The 21,209-nt window shown below is 42.8% G+C and overlaps 1 protein-coding gene across 9 annotated transcripts in view; it reads right to left on the bottom strand.

The window, feature by feature from the left end:
• The window catches only part of PHF21A (PHD finger protein 21A), a 149,005-nt gene extending 128,014 nt beyond the window's left edge, over window positions 1-20,991 (bottom strand). For 5 of the 9 annotated variants that reach the window (XM_054161481.1, XM_054161482.1, XM_054161478.1 and 2 more), the window contains exon 1: window positions 20,560-20,990. The gene's annotated coding sequence lies outside the window, so the exon portion shown is untranslated. Of the gene's footprint in view, window positions 1-7,964; window positions 8,864-19,087; window positions 19,416-20,559 lie in introns of those variants that run through there. The other 4 variants (XM_054161474.1, XM_054161477.1, XM_054161476.1 and 1 more) reach the window with 3 other exon arrangements.
• Window positions 20,992-21,209: the final 218 nt, after the last annotated feature.

The raw sequence follows: 21,209 nt of genomic DNA, 5'->3' as shown, positions 1-21,209 counted from the left end.
TCCTAATCTACCTTGCAGCTTTGCAACATTGAGGTTCAGGAAGGAGGAACAAAACAACCAACCAACCGCACACCCCAAAGTTTTGTCTCTGTATAGCATGAATTTTCTCATCTAGGCAAGATGGAACAACACTGAGAAACTCCACATTTTCTAATAGCTTTACCCTGAATGACATTTTGGGTGAATTACTTGATGCAACACGGTCTTATGAAACCAACAAAAAGCTGCTGGGGAGACACAATAGTGTAACTAAGGTACAGGTGAAGTCTCCAACCTCATCTTCACCAGGCCGAAACAAAAAGGTGTAACATGCTGGGGGTCAAACATATCAGAGTACTGCATTATAAATAACAAAACCCAACCAAAACAAAACCAACCCAAACAAGTTTTCAAGAACACTAAGACTTAAAGGCCACAAATACAGCCCTTACTGGAATACTAGAAGCAAAAATGCTTGTGGAAGAAAAAAATAAAGTTACTACATTTTATCCCTTAGAATAAGCCACAGCAATTAAACAATTAAAGACTTCATGCAACTTTTTCCTTTTTTCCCCCCCCAATATAAATAATTATTTCAACAGTGATTTAACTAGCTCATTGCAATGGAAACTTTGACACTTGGTACGTAAAACATTTATGACAGGGTTCTAGAGAGCTCACTGTTCAACATCAACTAACACAAAAAGGATGGACAAGTGAGAACAAGTTTATATATGCACCTTGGAAAGCCTTGTTTTCTCTTCCCCTCTACAAATTTGCTTTGTGATCTCAGTATCTGAGCAGGTATTTCCCCCTCTCTGTTCTGCACAATGTACCTGAACTAAATTACAAGGTTTATTTCAGTCCCTTGTCTTCCAAGAAACATCTGCCCTAGAAGGAAAAGCAGAACAGTACTCTCCACACGTTTTTCAGCCCCCTCTGCTGCAGGAAAACCTATACCCTTGTAGCAGGCAGGAGAGATTCAAGTTCCCAAAACAAACACAAACACTTGAAGAATTCTAAAATGAGGCATTTAATGCCTTGGAAATCACTCCCAGTGAATAATAGTCCCCATTGTCATTTTAACCTGTGCTAAATGGCATATTTTCAAATCAACTATTGGAGAAACATTAAGAATTTCAATTATTTCAGCCCTTTCTATTTTCTCAAGTTGCATTAACAAGCACATAATATCTGGCAGAGGTTCTGTGGGGGAAGTGGCTTGTATATCATCCTTTCATACACACTACAGGCTCCGATCCTGGAAGAAGGCAGAAGGCTAAGGAGTGCAGGGTGGTTGTTTAATGGACAGGACACAAGACCTTGGGATCAGCAGTAGATCTGTCACCAATTTCAGAACCAGTTCATTTTCACAGCATCTGTGAAGTCACTTAAAGTATTTGATCTTCCAAATACAAAGACAATATTGGTACTTGGTTTGTAACAATGCAAGTTATTGATTTCTTGACTTTGCATGGGTTTAGACATCTCTGAATAAAGGTAACTAATACACAAAACGCTTGTCTGTCCAGGTAGAGACAGAGAATCAAAGCAAGCTTCAGCTTAGGGCACATGTGCTACAAACCTAAAACTCATCATTCAGACTTCTCATTCATGAACGTGCAGAGGTGTCAGTCTTACTTGCTCAAAAGCTCATACACAAGCAGTCAAAGGAACAGGAACTTTTATGAATTAAACTTTTTGCTGTTATTAGGTTCCTGCAGCAGTCACACAGTACACTAGAGACTTGTTCAAACTTCACAACAGATTAATACTAACCTACAAAAAAAAAAAAAAAAGCTTTTTCCACAACTTGTGAAGCATCACAAGTATGCACCCACACAGGAGCACAAGCTGCTAAGAGCTTCTGAATATAATAACATAAAATTGTAATTCAAATTACCAACTGCACAAATAGCAAGGAAGTGGAAGGGGGGTTGATTCCCCCTAACAATCTAAACCACCTAGATAGCTGAACATTTGTACAATCTGTACACACTGAGCAAAGCTGGGATAAAATTCCTACAGTGGGTAAATTGTTACAGTCTGGATGTCACATCTGTATGTTCATACATGAAGCATTAAGTCTTCTTGTCCTCCAGGCTACAAGTCTGCTGGACAGAAGTGTCTGTCACAGCCCTTCTTCCTACCCCTCAGATATGATAAGAAAGAACACATGTACTGCTCTGTCAGTATAATTATTTAATCCCAAATCAATACTTAGAGCAGCAAGGGAAAGGTAATTTCACATGTAGCAGCATAATAATCAAAAGCAGCATTATTTTCTAGCAATATTTCCTCCCTGAAAAAAAAAGTGCCCATTCCTACTTTCCTAAAAATTCAACTGGTTAATACAAACTCCCTCAAAAATCAAATTAAAAACCCCCAATGTTCTAGTTGAACAAGGATTAAACCTCTGAGAGTTAACGTCTGCCCTTTGCCTGACAGCCAAACTGCCTTAAACCAAATCATAACAACCCTCATTGAGATTAATGCTGGTTGAGTGAGAAGTTTGGCTTTGGAACTAGTTTCAAACAAAAACGATGAAAATCCTACCAGAGATGACAAAAAGTGATAAGCAGGGGGTCCTTGATATTTATTGAAAATTTAACTTGCAGCTTGTCATAACAAAATAATGACAAACTTGGTTAAAAGGCAAGACAGGGACTTCCACAAATTAGAAAGGGAAAGAACTGAAAAAAAGAGGCAGGGAAATGTCACTGCTTACCTGAGGTGATAGAATTCATGGTACTAAGCTTACAAAGCACTGGCCATTAAAAAAATTTAAAGGAAAAGAAAAACAACAAATCACATCTCTCAGGACCATTCTTTTCTAAGCATTCACATGGAAGATTGCAATCTTAATGAAGTGAAGCTTTTGGACATCAAACTTCAAAGTAAAAGCAAAGGGACACTGGAATATACACATTTTGAACAACAGAAGGTTCATACACTGTGTTGCATCAAAACCAAAAGGAAGGTGGACTCATTTGTATACCTCAGATCACCTCAGACAAAATTCCATGAGTGGATCTTCTTCTTAACAATGTATTAAAAGACTGAAAAGAAACACCCTACAGTCAAAAAGCAGGAAACTTACCCTAACAACAATCAGGGTTGAGTCTGTGAAAGTACTTTTAACAGATCTGGCAAAAGGGAGTTTGCAGACATTATGATGCTTTCCTTTATTCCAGATAGTTAGAATTAAAGCAAACTTCAAAGAGTTACAGGGGATCTGATAACACTGAGTGATTGATTTTGTCATTATATTGTCCTGTGTCGACCAGTGCAAAGTAACAGAGGAAAAAAATAACCCCAGCTATAAATACACGAGGATGAGTCTATACTAGGCATGCTACTTACTAAAAAGGTTGAGATTACTGCAAGCAAACAGCTCAACTCCCAGCAACAAAGTCAGAGAAAATCTTGGAAGGTATCAGAAACTGAAGGGAGAACCATCAGAGAATGTTTGGCTGTGCTGCGCACTGCATGTAATCCTGGCTGCTCCACCTCAGGAAGGGGAGAGCTAGAAATGGTACAGAGGGGAAAGACAAGTAGGGAGCAGGTTTGAGACAAGCAAAACTCTTTCGCTGGCATTAACCCATTACATGCACAGAAAATGCAGTTAAACTGCATGGAACCTGCTGCCGAGGAAGCACAACGCAAGCCACGGATAACGATGAGTCCAAAAAAGCAGCAAACAAATTCACCTATAAATAGGTTGATGTTGCTATTCGCAGTGCAATAGCCCAAATGTAGCTTCCATCTCGGGCAGCAGCTAAAGAAGTGTCTGTCAGAAATTTACTGTTAATATTTCAGCAGCTGACAGAATTCACCCATTTCCTATGCTGTTCAGTCAGCTGCTGCTGCTGGCCACTGATAAAGGCAAGATGCTGGATTAGATGGACATTTGGTCCAGCACACTATGTTAGTTCTTACATTTAATCACATTGAGCAGCCATACCAGAGTATGTCTTGGGTTGTTTTGAAGGCTGGTTCTTCTGGTAAATAAACTAGACTATAATTCATGCATGTAACGGTAAAAGCAAAAATTGTAACTTCTCAAGCAGAAATCAAATTGGTTTATGCTTATTGTGCAACACAATGCAACACTGAAAGGCATGATCAAATATTAAAGGGTTTGGGGGTTTTTTGTTTTTACATAACCCATCAGACTGCTGGAAAACACTCCTATAAGCCCCTCACTACTCAGGCTGTTAAGCCAAGGAGACTTGGGCAGTTAGTCCCTCCTAACCAGGAAAGGCCCCAAAAACTGGAAAGCAGCACTAAACACAAGCCATGGCTGTTTGCTGGAAAAATTGCCAAGACCCATTTAAGACTGGCAACAATTTGGCTTCCTTCCAGCTGACCAGAGGAAAGATCTCCTGAAGCAATGGATTCAACAGGAGTGCACAGATGAATGCCTGATTCCTCTCCAAGAAAACTGAACTAGCCGAAGTCATCAGATCCCGTCTCACCCTGAAGTGGTACTGGATGCTCTCCTTTTAAAAAGGCAGTCTTGCTGAGGAAGTACTACTGTGGCCAAAGACACACAACCTCAAGCTAAGGCCCAGGGCAAACATCGAACAGAATTCCGCTAGGAAGCACTAAGCTTGCTAGAAAGCATTGCCTAAACAATTTGGTGAATGTCTGTTTTCTCATCACTGTCAGCTTCTTTCTCTTCTGACAGATGAGCTTTTGAAGATAGCCAAGCTGAAAGCCATGTAGGATAAACAAGCAGGTCTCAATCTGTGACAAACACACAAGTTTCATTTTCTAGAGCCCAAATTACAATGGGTCTGGAAAACAAAGCAATTGTCCAGTATACACCACCTTTCACTACCGCTGTAGGTAGTAAGATGAAGATGGATGTGCACAATAAGCTTATCACCCTTATCAGGAACCAACTAGTATCAAGGATAAAAACAATTAAAAAAAAAAATAAAAAAGAGCAGAAGCTTTGTGATCAGTTTCACCAAGACACAGACATTGCCTTAATAGAATTATTGCTCAGATACACCGGTGAGAAAGCTGACCACATGAGACATCTCTTAAGTCACACGAGAGACAACAAAAGAATTCCAGGCTGTACTACATTTTGTTTTCATTTCACAGGGGGCGGGGTAATATCATTTTGTTATTTAAATAACCTCCTGCTTATGGCATCACACAAGTTGGTGTGGGTTGGTTTTCCTTTTTTTGTTTTGTTTTGGAGGGAGTGATGTGTGTTATCTAGGCATGGAAATCGCTTCTGCTGAAAGAAAGTAGCAACATAACACCCATGTCATCCTAAAGATCATTTGTGCAAACTACACTGGCAATGAATAGCCCTAGAAACTAACAATTCAAAGAAATTGGAACTCTTATTTGTAGTTGGGAACTTCAGATTTACTAGATGTTTTTCCTCACTCCGTGCTGCCATAGGTTTCAGATGGAATTTGTTGGTATCCTCAGGAGAATCTCAAGAAGATTTAATCATAACATAAGTGTGTGTACTAAGTTTATTCATGCTTCAGTGCTTCTGATGATCATCCATGGGGCAACAGTTCTCTCTTCTCCATCCCACTAGAAAAGCCCATCATAGATGCATAATTTGTTTTCTAGATAGATAACTTGAAAAGTTTTCTTCTGAAGTGGCCCATCTCTCACAAAGAGCAAATTCTAGTACTAAGCAAGGAGTGAAAGAGCTCCAAGCACTACCAAGAAACTCTTAAATCTCATTCATATCTTTTGCTTACAACAAAAAACCAAGGACTCATCCTCTTGCTCCCCTTATAAATTCAAGAGGAGTTTCTGTGCTCCCCCATATCTAGTGATACTTCAACTATTACACAGGAAAACTCAGTTACAGACAATTTCAATGCATTATCTTCCCTTATCACACAGTAGGCTGAGTGGTGATGGAAGAAGAACAGGACAACTGTAGGGATGTCTCCAGATTTATGCCCATTTGCCTGCAATTTCAAGCCACTGGTGTTAAGTGACAATGCAAGCTGACCTTGATGGCGCAATACAGTTCTCCTCCTGGTTTACTTCACATTTCCATGATACCTGCATACAGTATCACCAAGGTTGGAAGAGACCTCAAAGATCATGAAGTCCAACCTGTCAAAGCAGTGCTGCTTCCTTTGACCATGTGGAGAACAAGAATTTAAGGTCTTCTCTCTGAAAAACACAGCACCAGCCAACGCTATCTCTTTGGACCTCTGGTCTTTAATGCCAAGGAATACCTGAGAATTATTTTAGTACCATCACTCCATTAAGCAGGGGTGTTGTAAGCAGGACTAACCACACAGGAACAGTAGAAGCATGCCAAGCACCAAATTAACACAAGATGATATTCCAGGAAGTTTCATTACACCCATCTATGAATCGAGAGATTACCAAACCCAGAATCCTACTTCACAGAAGTCACATCGCAGAGCAGAGAGGCGGTAGTTACCGAAGTTGCCTTGTATATGGCCTTGAAGCTGTCACCACAGTTACGGAGCTGAGATGTCACAACATAAAAACACTTCAGTAAAGACTGTACTAAACCAGCTTACTGCTGAAAGTCAACCCCAGCTTTATGCAGAACCAGAGTCTCAAAACATGAACAACTCTAATGAAACCTTAGGGGGGCACACACCAAAGTTTCTGAGCTCTGCAAATGCTCCAGGACCCCAGCATACATCACAAACAGTGCCTCTAAGGGTTGTAACTGGAGATACTGCAGGCCAAGAGACCATGATTCCATAGTTCACCAGAGCCCAAGAGCCTAATGCTCAGAATCGATCACACGGAGTTCCAAGCATGGGTCAGACCTTTAAGTGAGCTATTCGGAGCAGACAACAAGGCATGTAACAAAAGGGGAGCCACACTTTCAATGCTTGCACTGGGGTATAGCACCCTCAATCAAAACCACTACAAGAGTTAGTGGAAGCAAGGATTGACGCAGCCAGCTGGGACAGATGCTGAAACTGGGGTATTGCCGATTCTCCACTTAGAAAAGGCATTTGTCCAGGTTGACAGAAGGTATTGGTCCTCACTTCAGAGGACTGGAGAATTATGCTCACATAAGCTGTACACAAACTAGTTTTAACAAGTGGTTAAAGCCTCATCACTGATGACACTAACCTCTCAGCACTACTTCTGCTGTGCACTGAACTATCCCATGCAACTGGGTCTGTCAGGTCCTTTGTACCAGGCTCAGAAAGTATGATACAAAAAAGAGTGGTGTTGTGCAGTGAAGTTACTGGAACCTCATTCACACCCTGGTCGTAGACAAAGTGCATTCTGGAGATATTTCAATTTGGTAAATAAAAGCACTAACCTTAAATCTCACCCTCTGGGTACATTTAGAGTATGTGCTCACCTAACAGTATCTCTAAAAACATAATCATGCCCACAGAGTTTTAGTTGCAGGATAATGCACAGGAGATAAAAAGGTGAGCAAAAACATTCAACAGCAGTAACAACAACCACCATCTTCCTTCTATCTTTTCTTTAAGGTTCTGCAGAATATAACTCAGGACTGTTTCTGGGCACCAGTGCTTACCCACATAACTCAGATTTCACTGATTTCAGATTCACACTTCTTAATCACTCTCTCCCCCATCCCCATTTAAACCTCTACTTTTCCTTCAACCCAAGATAACCTAATTAAAAAGAAAGGAAAATAATACAGATCCAAAACTTCAAAACCAAAGTACTCTGTTTATTTCCTGTTTTATAAGAATCTCACCTCCTCTGGAGCAAGCACTACTTACTTGTGCATCACACAAACTTAATCAGTGAATCACTTTCAGGCTTTTTGTTTTGTTTACAACGTATCAACACTCAGGACCTGAAGGATGCAGGCAATTTACTGGATTAAACACACAAGTGAGGGCCTCCACTCCTAGCTTAAGGTTTCAACAAATGTACCACAATGCAGAATAAATCAATTTCTCTCTGCCTCAGTTTCTAATCTGAAACATGGGAATAATACTACTTACCAGACTGACCTGTTATCTTTCAAGTGGAGCAGATTCTCAAATAATAACAGGCACACCTATACTCAAGTGAATAAACTATGCTGATTCACAACAGCAGATCGCCTGGGCCAAATTCCTTGCAGTATTAACAAGTCAACAGGAAGCACTCCAAAATTATTACACTGCTGTGCTCTGATCTTCCTTCCCCTACATTCCAGTCAGCTGGCACTCTCGCTGCTCCCTGTAAATATATAGGCACAGTTATCAACCTCAGATTCTGCCTTCCCTTCCCCTTTTATTATATTCTCCCTCCTTACCCCTTAAAAGCTTTTTTTTTTTCCCCCCTTCCTTCTCTTCAAAAGCACACAAATGGGAACTGTAGCATCTGGAGAATGGTATTTGTAGCTGGGGTAGTCACACTCAGTGTGGGAGTACTGATGGTAGTCACTAATCTGAAAGGAAGAATTCAAGTAACCACACACTTAATAGAAGTTCCTTTCTTCTCAAAGCCATGATTATTCAATATAAGTAAAAAGATTTACACGCTGTTATCACATAAACATAACACTGAATCACTGTGCCAATCTAACATGGAATCACATTAACTATACAATTTGTGTTTAAAGGAAGAAAAGCTGAGTGCAAGACTGCTGTAAAATGAAAGGAGATTTCAGCTACAAGAAAAACAAAGTGTCCAAAACATTTTTACTTCCACTGACTGCCGTGGATTTTTAACTGGTTGTTTACTTCAACTACGAAGGCCAAGCTGTAGATATATTCAGGTTTTGTGGCTACTACAACCAACTGAAGGCAATATCATTTTCAGCTCTCACAATGCTGACAGTGAAAGGGTATCGTGGAGCATGGTATGATTACACTTACTGTCTAAACAAAAGGGTCAGCAGTTTGAAGGAGGCTGCTTGTGGCAGACTATTTTCCCTCTGCCTCAAATTATTTTTATTCCCGAGCAGCCAGGATGTATCCCCACGATTCCTTCCCCAGAGAAGGCAGTACAATGCTGCTGAGAGACATGTCTCTTTCACATACCCTCACATCAACCACCACAACCTTCAGGTGACTGCTTGGGACCTACTAATCCTATGCAAGCAACAGCCCCCACCAACATCATCCTAGGAGATGGAGACAGCCACTGTGTGGCAAGAAGACCCACCATAACAACAGTGACAGAGATGAGACAGAACAGTACAGGGCAACAAATTAGTACTGCACATGCCACTGAAATATCAAGACCAACACTTGCATTAACTTGTTTACTACTGTGGTATCAGTGTAGCAGCCATCATTCTGCTAACTTCCTTGCAAAGGTACTCTTCAAACAAATTCTAGTATCTAAAAGTTAATGCCCAGATTTTTAATGGTTCTATTGCTGTGTTAGAAAGGATATTTCAACATATCTCTCTCCACACACACAGAGAAATTCTCATGCACTCCTCTCATTGCATTGTCTTCACATATTCCTCTCCTAGGTGTTTCAAATATGGCTTTTCTTTTTCTTTTAAAATGCCTTTGAGAGAAATCTCAGCTCCTCTTGATTTAGGCTCTGCTTATTACACAGTAAAGGTGTGGGGGGGGGGGGCGGAATGCCATATGAGGACCACCGACGTATATGAAAGTTTACTGCATGATTTTTTAAGTCCCTTCTAACACAACTTCTGATTCTCAAGATGCCCATAGGAGTCTTACTACCTACTGGACTATTAAAGACCACAGCATGGAAACCTACGTAGAGAAAACTAAATCTAATCATAACACAATGGAGGTTTCATAGCTGAAGACTTAAAACACATTCTGCATTTGTGGGGAAGTGGAAAAATATATGGAACAAATACACAGGGAGTATTTACCACCTTTGTTGCACTATGCAACAGTTTCTGAAGAGGCTGCAGGAGTTTCTGACATACCCAAGAGAAAAATATAAGCAAGTCTGATATGTAGTGCTTCCTACACACAAACAAACAGGGATTTAACATGAGCTTGTGACATTCCATAGTTTCTGTTTTCCAAAGCCTTATATACATGATGAGGAAATCACCTACTACATTGCCATGCATGGCAAATCGGCATTTTGGACAAAACTAATCATGTTGCTTAAAGAATAAGAAAGGTCACACGTTTTGAGGAATCACAGATGTTCATCTTACATCAGGAAGGCTCAACCCTAAAGACCAGCATTTTGTAGCAGCGTGTCTGCGCAAAACAGCTCCAGGTACTGGCATTCACATAGCCACAGACCTGGGCTGAACTAACCAACTCTGCAGTTAGGAAGATGCTGTTACTACAGTGAGGAACTAACCTGGAGCATACACTTAATAGGCCAAAACCATGGGGTTATGATGAGCTGCAAAAACTGCAGCTCATCATCACAGAAAAAAAAATGGTCTGATTTAAATTAAACACTGCACAATCTATTAAGAGTTCTACATCAACATCCAGGCAGCCAAATATAATTCCTGCAAGAAAGTAAGGTGGGAGAAGACACTGAGTTTTAAGGCAATAAGAAATTGCCATAGAGGGATGAGAATCATGTGAAGGGGGGAGACTTTTGTGTTTACTTTACAGTATGAAATTCAAGGGTAAAGTAAAGCTGGTGAAATATGGCAAAATGCAGGTGGTAAATGAAAATTGTCCCTTATTCTGAAACAGGTTTCTTGGTGACAAGTCCACTGATTTCAGCAGGATTCTCTGAGAACACAAAATAAGGAGCATGGTATGGTGGGATTCCTCCTTGGGAGGAGAACTGCAGTTGACTCAAGGACAGCGACCAGGCGCTCAGAAACAGCATAAACCTTGCTAGTGCTTCCCAATTTATTCCTGACCAGAATGTACTCTCTGAAAGGGTAATAAGGGAAGCTCAGGTAGCCACATCCTTTCCATTTGGGGGTCACTGACAAGAGCATCCTTAAAACAGCAAATTCATACTACACACAACAATAGATTTACATGATAAAGATGCTTATCAGGGACAATTACTGCAAGCTAAGCAGCAGTGCAAGTATGGAATCTGGAGCTCCAGCTCGATGCAAATTAGCAGCAAGCTTCGTTGTTAGTAATATAGGCCACTGTAGTCCTTTGATAAAGTTCTGAAGGAGGTTTGTTAGTTGCAGAGGCAGGGCTGGGTTTTGGTTGGGGTTTTGTTGTTGTGGATTTTTTTAAATCCATCACAAGCCAGGTTATTCAAATTTCAGACTGAACCTCTCGAGCACAGCAGGTTTGTCACACGGTTAAGAGGGGAGAAACAAAAAGTATTCCTTGGGTACATCAAGGACTAATTTCTGGCTTTCAGGTGAAATTTTGTCGTGTTAGCAAGTCGGGCAAAAGCCCTGAATAAATAGATTCCAAGTTCTTACGAAGCATTACAGGAGCTCAGTATTATCCACTTTTAAAGGAACAGCAAAGACACTAGGAGACGAAGTACGTGGTGCGAGATCTCCCAAGGGCCACCAGCAGCATCTTAAACAGATGCCAGATTCTTCAAACTTTGTCAAGCGCCTCAGCCCTGCAAAATTCACTTAAATTCACCTTTTTGGGGGGCAAAAGTATGAAATCCTTGCACTCTTAATTCAGCTGGGAAGCTTCCCATCGATTTAAGCAGAGCCAGGATTTCCTCCCAGATCAGGACACGTTTGCTCTTAGGAGATAAGAAGTACTTATAGAGGAGTTTTTCTTTACAACTATGCATCAAACCCTTTTGTACATCCCTATTACCCATGCTCCTTATCTAGAATACCCTGCTACAGCAGCGTCACAAAGGGCACTGTCACAGGCTCTCTACAGAGGGTAAAGCGTCCTTGAAGGACAAGATACATCATCATTCCACTACATAGAGATTTATCTTGGTTTCTTCTCCTGCCTGTTGTGTAGGCCCAATCAGCCAATGAAAGGGAATTTCATCCCTTCACAGCAACAAGGACAGCCTTTCTAATCATGTCAATATACTAATAGCAACTATTTCAGCCAGCCCTGTGTCCTGTCAGCTGTTTGTTCCATATCAGCTCTGAAGGGGCTGGGAACACTTAAAGAAAACTCTATTACTAACTGTTTACAAACTCTATTACAGTCACAGTATATGTAAGATTTTAGATGAATCTCCGTATAGATTTACTTTTTTGTATCAGTTTTAAATAGAAGTGTCATCAATGTACAGTGTATACAATGCATCAGTATGACAAAATTCATTCCCTGCCTCAAAGAAGCTATTACCACCTAACTATCTGTCATATTTGAAATCTGTACAGGTGAAGGAGAGAGTAACTTTTTGTTTGGGCTGGGTTGTGTTTTTTTCTGCATGACTATGAAGCAAATATGAACTCTAAATTTACATTGAGTGGAATTTTCAGACACTTACTAAAATAGTTTTGCCACACAGACATAAGCTAATTATGGTGAATAGCATGAAGCTACTTTCCAATATTAGAACTCTGGAGGTCTTGATCCTACTACTATTTACAAGGGTTCCAATTTCAGGCAGTCAGATACTCTCTCTTACCTCTGTGGAACTAAGTATAATACACGCCACTTTTTGCAAGACCACAGCTCTCATTCATCTCTCAAAAAAACATCACAAATGTTTATTTCTTATTGTTTGGCACTTGGATATAAACCTTTTTCATTATCTCACAAACTGAAGAGCAAAGAAATTGACTAGGATGAAAGTTAAGTTTTTGCTCATGTAAAAATTAAGACAAGTGCAGCATCCAAAACATGGCACATGAGGCTACAATGAACACTCAATTTGCTTCTGGCCTAACAACTGACATGAAATTAACATTCATATTAACTTCAGCAAATCCCACTGAACTTGCATGAAAACACACAGTTCTTATGGACATATATATTAAAAAAATATAGGGCATTCTGAAAGTTACCATTTCTGTACCACTAACTCCAGAAAAGCTTCACCTCACCTCCTTCTCTGTGAGTTGGATGTGAGTCCAAGAGTAGCGTTCAGGGCTCAAACACACTGGACAGAAACTGCCCCACGTACTCTGCTTCTGGCTGCACCTGCCAGTACCTGTGTTTGAGACCCTGCATCTCCTTGGCAACCAGCAACTGCCGCTAACCCCCAGCAGGAACACCCCTGATCTGTTGCATAAGGTGCCTACATCATAGCCTGACCCCAAGAAATAGCAGAGAAGTGAGATCTAGGCAGGTAAAACGCTGCTCAAGCGCCCTTTGGCTTTGACAGAAACCCACAGTGACAGCTGGGTTGCAGTTTGAAAGGAGAACATGGCCACCATATTGCCACCCATGGAAGCCTCCTTCTGCCAAAGGCTTCCATCCGTAGCACAGTCTTGAGAGGCTAAAAACTTCCAGAATTTCAAGTAGGATACTTCCAATCACAGATAAAACAAGGTGTTAATGCAATTATTGATATATCCTTTGTATGAAAACACACAGGCAGTTGGAAGACTTCTCTTAGGCCCTGCTTTTCCCTAAACATCCTACCCAACTATAAACTGTCTTTGACTAGCGAAAGAAATCTGCTGCACAGGTGTAGGCCAAGCAGCTAAGAACTGCGTAAGGTATCAGCAACGCTGTTACCAGAACACTACAGCGTCTTTCACTCATAATCCCAAATCTCCAGCTTTTGCTCGTGAAAACTACAGGTCCCAGGATGCATTAGCAGGCTGCAGTCCTGGCAGACTATTCAGCTAGACGCACAGCACTGCACACTGGGGCCTGCAGTTTCCACGAGCTACATTCCTAGTGAAGAAGAGACCAGATGTAGGCCATATTGTACACTTCCACAGGGCAGACAACACCACACACAGGCTGGATGGGGAGACCGCTGCTAGTAGTCATCAAGTAAGCTGAGTCAATATCCATTTCTCATACGTCGAAGATAAGAGGACAAAAATTTCAGTAAACAGAAACATCAGCTAACCAATAATGCTCCAAGAACAATCAGCAGCTTAACTACTTTCAAACATGCAGAATGGGCCATAGCTTTTGATCACCTTTATACTGAAGTGCAAGGAAGAATTTACTTCCCCCCCGGCTTCGAGACTGCTACATTTATTAAAGTGTGCTCTTCAGAAGATCAATAGGGAAAGTCATGTTCGGTGAGGCACATAGTTTCCCTGTCCAGAATTTAGTAATCTGGAAACAAATTACTCTCTTCCTCCATATCTACAATGAACTGAAGCAGGAGCTTGCTTCACTTCCAAAAAGAAGCAGAGCTTAGCTGGAAATCAAATAGCTGTATCTCAGCGTAGGCCTCAGAGAAGAATATGCTGTACTTCAGTAAAGGGAAGGGCAGCTCCCCCTACCAGTCTGTTCTAGGAAGGTTTTCATCGAGGAAGGAAACAACCAGGGATCAAAATGAGTAAGTCCTCCCTTCTTTTCCCTCCCTTTTCCCCAAGCTCTGGATTATTATTAACAAAACCAATATGCATATGTAATTCCATCTAAGTACTTATACGTTCCACTAGCCCTTTTAGAGCAAGACAGTCTTTGCAGCATTTCCAGGCTAGCAAACAGCACCCGCAAAAACACGTGAAAGAGAAAGGACCCAAGAGAAAAACAGCGTCCCGCTGCAGCAGAAAGACAAACAGTGGTGCTTTTCAGTCACCTGAAAGTCATCCTGATGCAGTTCCCTATAGAGGCAAGAGGCCTCAGGAGCATCTAAAGGTTCTGTCAATACAGCAATACTGTCCATAGGCCAAAGACAGCTGTTGCCATAGTTACTATCAGCCAGCTTATCAGAAAATAATTATTGTGATTACTCAGAAGTTTTGTTAAAACAATTTAAAGCTTCAATAGGATACCACTTGATCTCTTCAATTAACTGCAAGTATGCTGCCTTTGGGATCCACACAGTTAACAACGCTTGGGTCTGCAGGGTTGGAGGGGAACAAGGGAAGGAATCAATGTTCCTTCTCCTGTTCGTACTGACAGCTTGTATTTCACAGGCAGAAACAACGACACCAAACCGCCCATAAGCTCAGCTGCTCTGCTCGAGTTCTCCTCTCACAGGCCTGGAGACTAAGTCCAAGCACAGGCCATGTTAGAGCCACAGACTCAAATCTGCCCTCCTTCATGCTAACCATTCATGTATCTGTGCTCCCACACTCTAGACACACACCGACTACATGTTCAAAACACACTTCTAATTGCACGTGCAATGGTTAAGTTCCTCTCTTCAGAGGTACCCAACACAGCTGCCCTAGCAAGCACACTTGGAAACATTCCCTCTTGTCCTATAAGCATGGTACCCTCGGGTAGAAGGGCAGAACCTGGAAAACACACATTTTAAGATACCCAACATAAAAAAAAAAAAAAAAAAGGCAGCATAGCAGCTGTGTGAACATGGCCTACAACAGAGCTCACATTAAGCAGAGCCTCAATCCTTATGTGCTGCCTGTAAATGCCTTCCCACCAGTAACAACAAACATTAGTTTAGGGCTGGGGAGGCAGCAGTATGGGGATGGCAGGGCAGGGGGGTGTTTGGGTTTTGGTATGGGTTTTTTAAAGCTTGCTTTGAGCATACAAACTCTCATCAAAGAGCGAGTGTTTGCAATGACAGTGAACAAGAAATCTCAGGTAAGAGGGTACAAATAATAGGTCAAACTATCTAGGCAAAGGCTTTCAGGGCAGAGGGTACTTGACAGTTCCAACAGAGATATTAAAATGATGTCAGCAGCAAAACAGAAAATAAATGCTGCAGAGAAGTGCATTCTTTCCTCAAATGCCTGAGATGTTACAAGTATTAAAACAAAAGATTCTGTGATAAAGTTGGGGCTTTGTTAGGGTAACAGGCATGGCAAACCTCTCAGGCTACAGGAAGGGACCTTTCAGAACTTCCCACAGCTTTAAAAATTATCTTCAGGAAGGGTGACTCCAATTGTGAAGTCCCATTGTCACCAGTGAGCCTTTTAAAAACTCCTGAATCTTGCACATTTTATAGCCATTCTATAGCTCCACTCGCCACTGTGCTTTCGTGAGGTTTTGACTTAGCAAAAGCAGAGTCAAACAAACTTAAAATCATACTTTACCTTTTTTAATCCAGTGAGGAACTTTGTAAGGTGCAGGAGTCATAAATTATTTAAAATTTATAAAATAAATGTAAGGGCCTTTTAAAAAAAACAACAACAAAACACCACCTGTATTTGCAATATGAAAAAAAAAAAAGAACAGAAAATAAGAAAATATTAAGTTCCCCCCTGCCAAATGTAAATAAACTTCTTTTTTTGCCTGCATAATGCATATCTCTACCATCAACACAAGCCAGACACTAGCTCTGTGCTATACTGAACATGAAATATTAATGTAAGAAACCTATAAAAACTATCCTTCAGTTCACCCTCTATTTACAGGGTACAGAAGTAAATATCTTGCCCCCTGCATCCTGCAGACATATCAAAACCTTTCTGCACACTGCCCCACCTTTCCAGTACATGGTTTGTTCCTAAATAACCTTTGTGCAGTTAAAATACATCAGAAACAGGATGTGAGCTGCTTTCTGGCACAGAGTAATTGAACAAGGGCAATTCATGAACGTGGAGGAGCCAGGCCTTTTGTGAAGTCTTACACTTCTAGTATATAGCTACGCATGTGACTGCACAGTTGTAAGCATAAAGGGTGAAGGGGACAGTGAAGAAATACTATTAGAAGCTTAATAATAGGTTTTTAGCACTGTCCCTTCTACACAAGGAGCCTCTCTGGAAGGCTGGTCTGCTTTACAGCTCACATCATCATGCAACGGCCCTCCGAAAAGCAAAGCCCTATCGCACTACAAAGTTCTCTCTGCAATATTTTAAACAAGCAAAACCAAAACAACAAGCCCAAAACAATAGTCCAAAGGTTAAATCACCAACACATGCTTCTCACATGACATTCATCTTGAGTTTTTGGTACCCAAGTAAAACGACCATGAGACAGTCCCATCAAGGTTCCGACAAACTGGTGTTGAAATGAAAGAGAAATACCTGCTGTAAACTAATTCCAGTAGTACCAATCTGACTGAATAAAGTTCATCGTGGCTCCAAGAACAAGTATAAAGCAACAGAACAACCACTGTGTGCTCATGTGCAGCCATGACCAAATACAAACAAACTGCATGAACAACCCAACTGCTAACCAGGCTCAATGTAAAAGCTTTCCAACTGCACGTAGAATCCCACAACTTTCTACACAGTCACTGAAACACATTTTACTTTTCCTAAAGGAAAAAAAAAAAGGCATGAAAGTGGTCTCCTTTAATACAGATCCAATCCAGTGATTTTTATTTCTTTTCAATTAGAATTTCTACAGTGAAGTTGAACAGAGACACACAAAACCTCATCTCCAAACAAGAGAAGTAAAGTTGGAGTAGGAACCACTTAGGCCAAATAGTTGAAACGGAGCTGTGGCAGAATAGCCTAAGGTGATGAGAGATCTTTGCAAAACCTAAACTGAAAGCAGTGATCTTAGTGATGAAGCTGCAAAACACAACAGCATTTTTCTCTGAGCAGCATCAGTTTCAGTTTCCTGCTTTTGCTCTACTCTTTGAAGGAAAGTTTTGTATTTTCATTCCCCCTAAAGGAAGAAAACCACTTTCAAATGCCTTCTTCTGCCTCACAACAAATCCAGTTGAGGATGCACACGGAGGAGCAAAGATGAAAAGCTTTCAGGTAGAAATACTACAATGACTAATAGTAAAGTTTTTATTATTAATAACGAAATATTCCTTAATGCAGCATTTTGAAATCTACATCATGTTAGCATGGTAGGTTAACTGAAAAGTTAACAGGATCCTTTCCAAGGTTCAGTATGGCTAAAGACTTGGGATGGGGAGGGTGACACAGCTGACATCCAGCTGGTGGCAAGTACTTGGTGAGCATGCACCTACCTTCTGCTGGTCAACAGGGTCTCTTAAGACCTTCAAGTGACAGTCTAGATATGCTACTACACTACATGAAATCAATGGATAAAGATGTTGCTTCATCTTCCCTCTCTATCAGCTCAAACTTCTGATGTAACTATCCCCAAATGATCCAATTTCTCTACCACAGGAAGGTTGAAGGGTTTAAAAACACGCAAGAACAGCATCATCCCTTTCTTTTAAATACAGTTTTAAAGTTTTACTTACTGGGCTACAGAATTCCCTTATAGAAAACAATCACAAAAAATCCCCCCAAAGAAACAGCTTCACTCAGCTGTCATGAAACATGCCTAGATATAAATAAAATTCCCAAAGCCTCTGATCTTTCTACTGAAGTGTGGTAATTAACTTCTCCAACTATCATGGATCGTTTTGCACATTTTTATGCTTCTTCCTCCCTTTTAAGATCCCATTCTTACTAGTAATCTAATGCCACTATTTAAACTATAAAGTTATATTACACATAATCACTAGTAAGCTCAATATATAAGTTTCAGCATTCCCCATTAACTGGGTAGAAGTCATGAATTTTGGGGTTTTTTTTTTGAGGAGGTTGATTTGGGTTGTCTTTTCCCTGAGGCTCTGAAAAGCACTTTATTTTCTTCACCAATTCAGCCCCCCAAATAAGCCTCTTTCCATCCAAGTTAAACACTCCCCTGCTAGGGAGCATATCCAGCCTCACCAGCTAACTCCGGGCAAGCACAAAAAAAAAAAACAAACCCTAAAGGAAGCTGCCTTACAAAACTGAAACTAAGCAGGTGTCTTCATTGTTAGAAGTGAGCACAATGGGGGAAAAAAAGAAGGAGGGGGGGAAAAAAAAAAAGGTAGAACAGCTCAAATCCTTTTCACTTCTGATACCAGAAAAAAAAAAAATCACAGCTAAGCAAAAAAGATCTATCCCTCTGGGTGCACAGGAGCATCTGTCCTTTAACCTGATAACAAGCAATGGCACGCCTAGTTAAGGAAACTTCACTGGCCCAAAGGAGCCCACCCCTTACTAGAGCCATGCCATTCCTGAGCGCACGTTCCCACCCGATTTCTCCCCGCTCAGACCCACCATGCACCACAGCACACAACTTTCTCTCGTGACACGCAAGTTATTCCCCCCAGTGGGACCTTTTCACATGCAGTCTCCACAGTGAACAAAAGTTCATTGTCAAGCTTAGCACTTGGGCCCAAACAAACAGCCAGAGGGGTAGGAAGGGATAAAAAAGAGGGGAAGCTCTCCTATCCACAAATACAAGATTTGCAGGCAATCACCGTTACTTACAATTAAAAAGTGGGAACAGGTGTAGCAGATACCATACTTTGATAGCTGAACAAAGAATATTACAGCACGTGACTGAAATGTGATGACATTTGTTCACCAATCGAAAACAAAAGCCACTCTCCAATGGCACTCTTTCCTCCACCCCCAAGAATTAGGAACTTGGAAATCTCTCCATATTGAAACACATCTGTTCATAGCCTTATTTTTTGACACTTGAGAAGAAGTTGAATGAAGAGCTCCATGCATCAATCCAGTTAGCATTCACCTAAAAAACCTCGGCGTTCAATCCTGCCAGCATCCAAACTGCAGAGGTGGCTGGGTGAAAAGCTCTACCCACAACGAGTCTCGAAATAATAAAGAAAGAAAAAAAAATAGAAAGAAGGAAAAAAAAAAAAAACCACAACACACCACCACCTCACACCAGAAAAAAAAAATATAATCCGCAGGAAAGCAAGTGAAGAAAGGAGCATACACAAGAGGACTAGACCAAATGGCAGAGTCCCACATAGAGCCCCACTCCACCTACAAAGACGCAGGAGGGAGGGAAAAAACAAAAATAAGTATCCGTCCCCGATGCCCGGCACCGTATTGGAGCAGGAGGGGGAACCCCCGGCGGTGCCCCGGCCCCGAGCTCCGTACCTGTGCGGGAAGGGCAGCCCCAGGGCGAGGGGGGGCAGGCCCGGCTCCAGAATAACAAGTTGCAGAAAAAACGGAATTTTCCCGGCGCTGCTCGGGCCACAAAGACGAATGAAAGGAAGGAGGGGAGAAAGAGAAAAAAAAAAAAAAAAAAAAAAGAAAGAAAGAAAAAAAAAAAGAGAGGGAGGGAAAAAGGGGGGGAAAAAACCCCAAAACAAAACAAAAAACAAAACCGCAGCAGCGGCTTTACTACGAATTATCCATCACCGAAAGCAGCATCATTTCCCAGATAATAACAAAACTTCCCCGACAGCATCGCGGCGAAGGACCCGACCGAGAGAAAAGGGCCTGGAAATAATCATCCTGAAGGAAACCGGAGGGGAGGGGATAAGCCTCCCTCCCCCACCCCATCCCCAGTGCAATGTGTCATCTCCTTCCCCTGCTCCTCCCCCCAACCCCAATGTGTCACCTCCTCCTTTTACCCCAAGTGTCACCCTCCTCCACCTCTCCCGCTCCCGCTCGCAAACTTCTGCCGGCGCCCGCCGGGGAGGACCGGGGGGGCCGTGGCGGCGCCCCGGGACGCTCCACTCTTCTTCCCCCCCACCCCCCCACCCCCCGAGGGAGGGGCCGGGGGCCGCGGCGAAGTTGCTGCTCCTCATCGCCAAGTTGGCCGGAGAGTGCGGAGCGAACCGCCGCCATCCTGGCCGCCCCCAGCCCCGCGGCGGCGGGAGGCGCGAGAGGAGAGGAGGGGGGACGGCGCCCGGGGGGGCAGGGGGGGGTGGGGGGGCAGGGAGGAGGAGGAGGAGGAGGCGAATCCGAAAGGTGGGATACTACACCCTGCTGGCGGCGGCGGTGGTGCTGCGGGCCGGCCGGGGTCCCCCTGGCAGGACCTCTCTGTGAGGGGGAGGACTCTTCTTCATAGGGGGAGGGTGCCGGCGCCGCCGCTTCTCCGGGCCTCCCTGTCCCCCTCTTCTGGGCGCCTCTCTCTCTCTCCTCCTCTCACTTTCTTTAAGCTAAGCGGGGAGTGGAAGATGGTAGGTTGCTCCCTTCTCCTCCTCCTCTTCGCTCGCTCTCGCCTCTGTGGGGTCCTTTTCCTTCCCCCTCTCCGCGGGGGGCTCCTCCTGCGGCTGGGAGGAGGGGGCGGGCGGGGAGGGAGGCACGAAGCCGGAGAGGCGCAGGAGGAGAGAAACTGTGACACAAAAACAAGCCGAGAAGCTGAACTCTTCTTCAATCCCATTCACCCGGCCCGGCCGCAGCACCGCTCGCCGGGATCCCTCCGCCGCCGGCCTCCCTGCCTGCCTGCCTGCGGCGCGCTCCCGACACGCCGCCGCGCGCGCCCCCGTCCGCCCCGGCCCGGCCCGGCCCGCCGCCGGAGACCCGCGGGGGAAGGGCGGGAACCCGGACCGAGGGACCCACGCCCCTCCTCCAACGGGGGACGGCAGAGGGGCACCGCCAGCCAGGCCGGGGCCAGGGAAGAGAGAGGCGG

The sequence above is a fragment of the Dryobates pubescens genome, chromosome 5 (assembly GCF_014839835.1).
Source record: "Dryobates pubescens isolate bDryPub1 chromosome 5, bDryPub1.pri, whole genome shotgun sequence".
Classification (NCBI taxonomy): domain Eukaryota; kingdom Metazoa; phylum Chordata; class Aves; order Piciformes; family Picidae; genus Dryobates; species Dryobates pubescens.
This window is presented reverse-complemented; position numbering and strand designations above follow the sequence as displayed.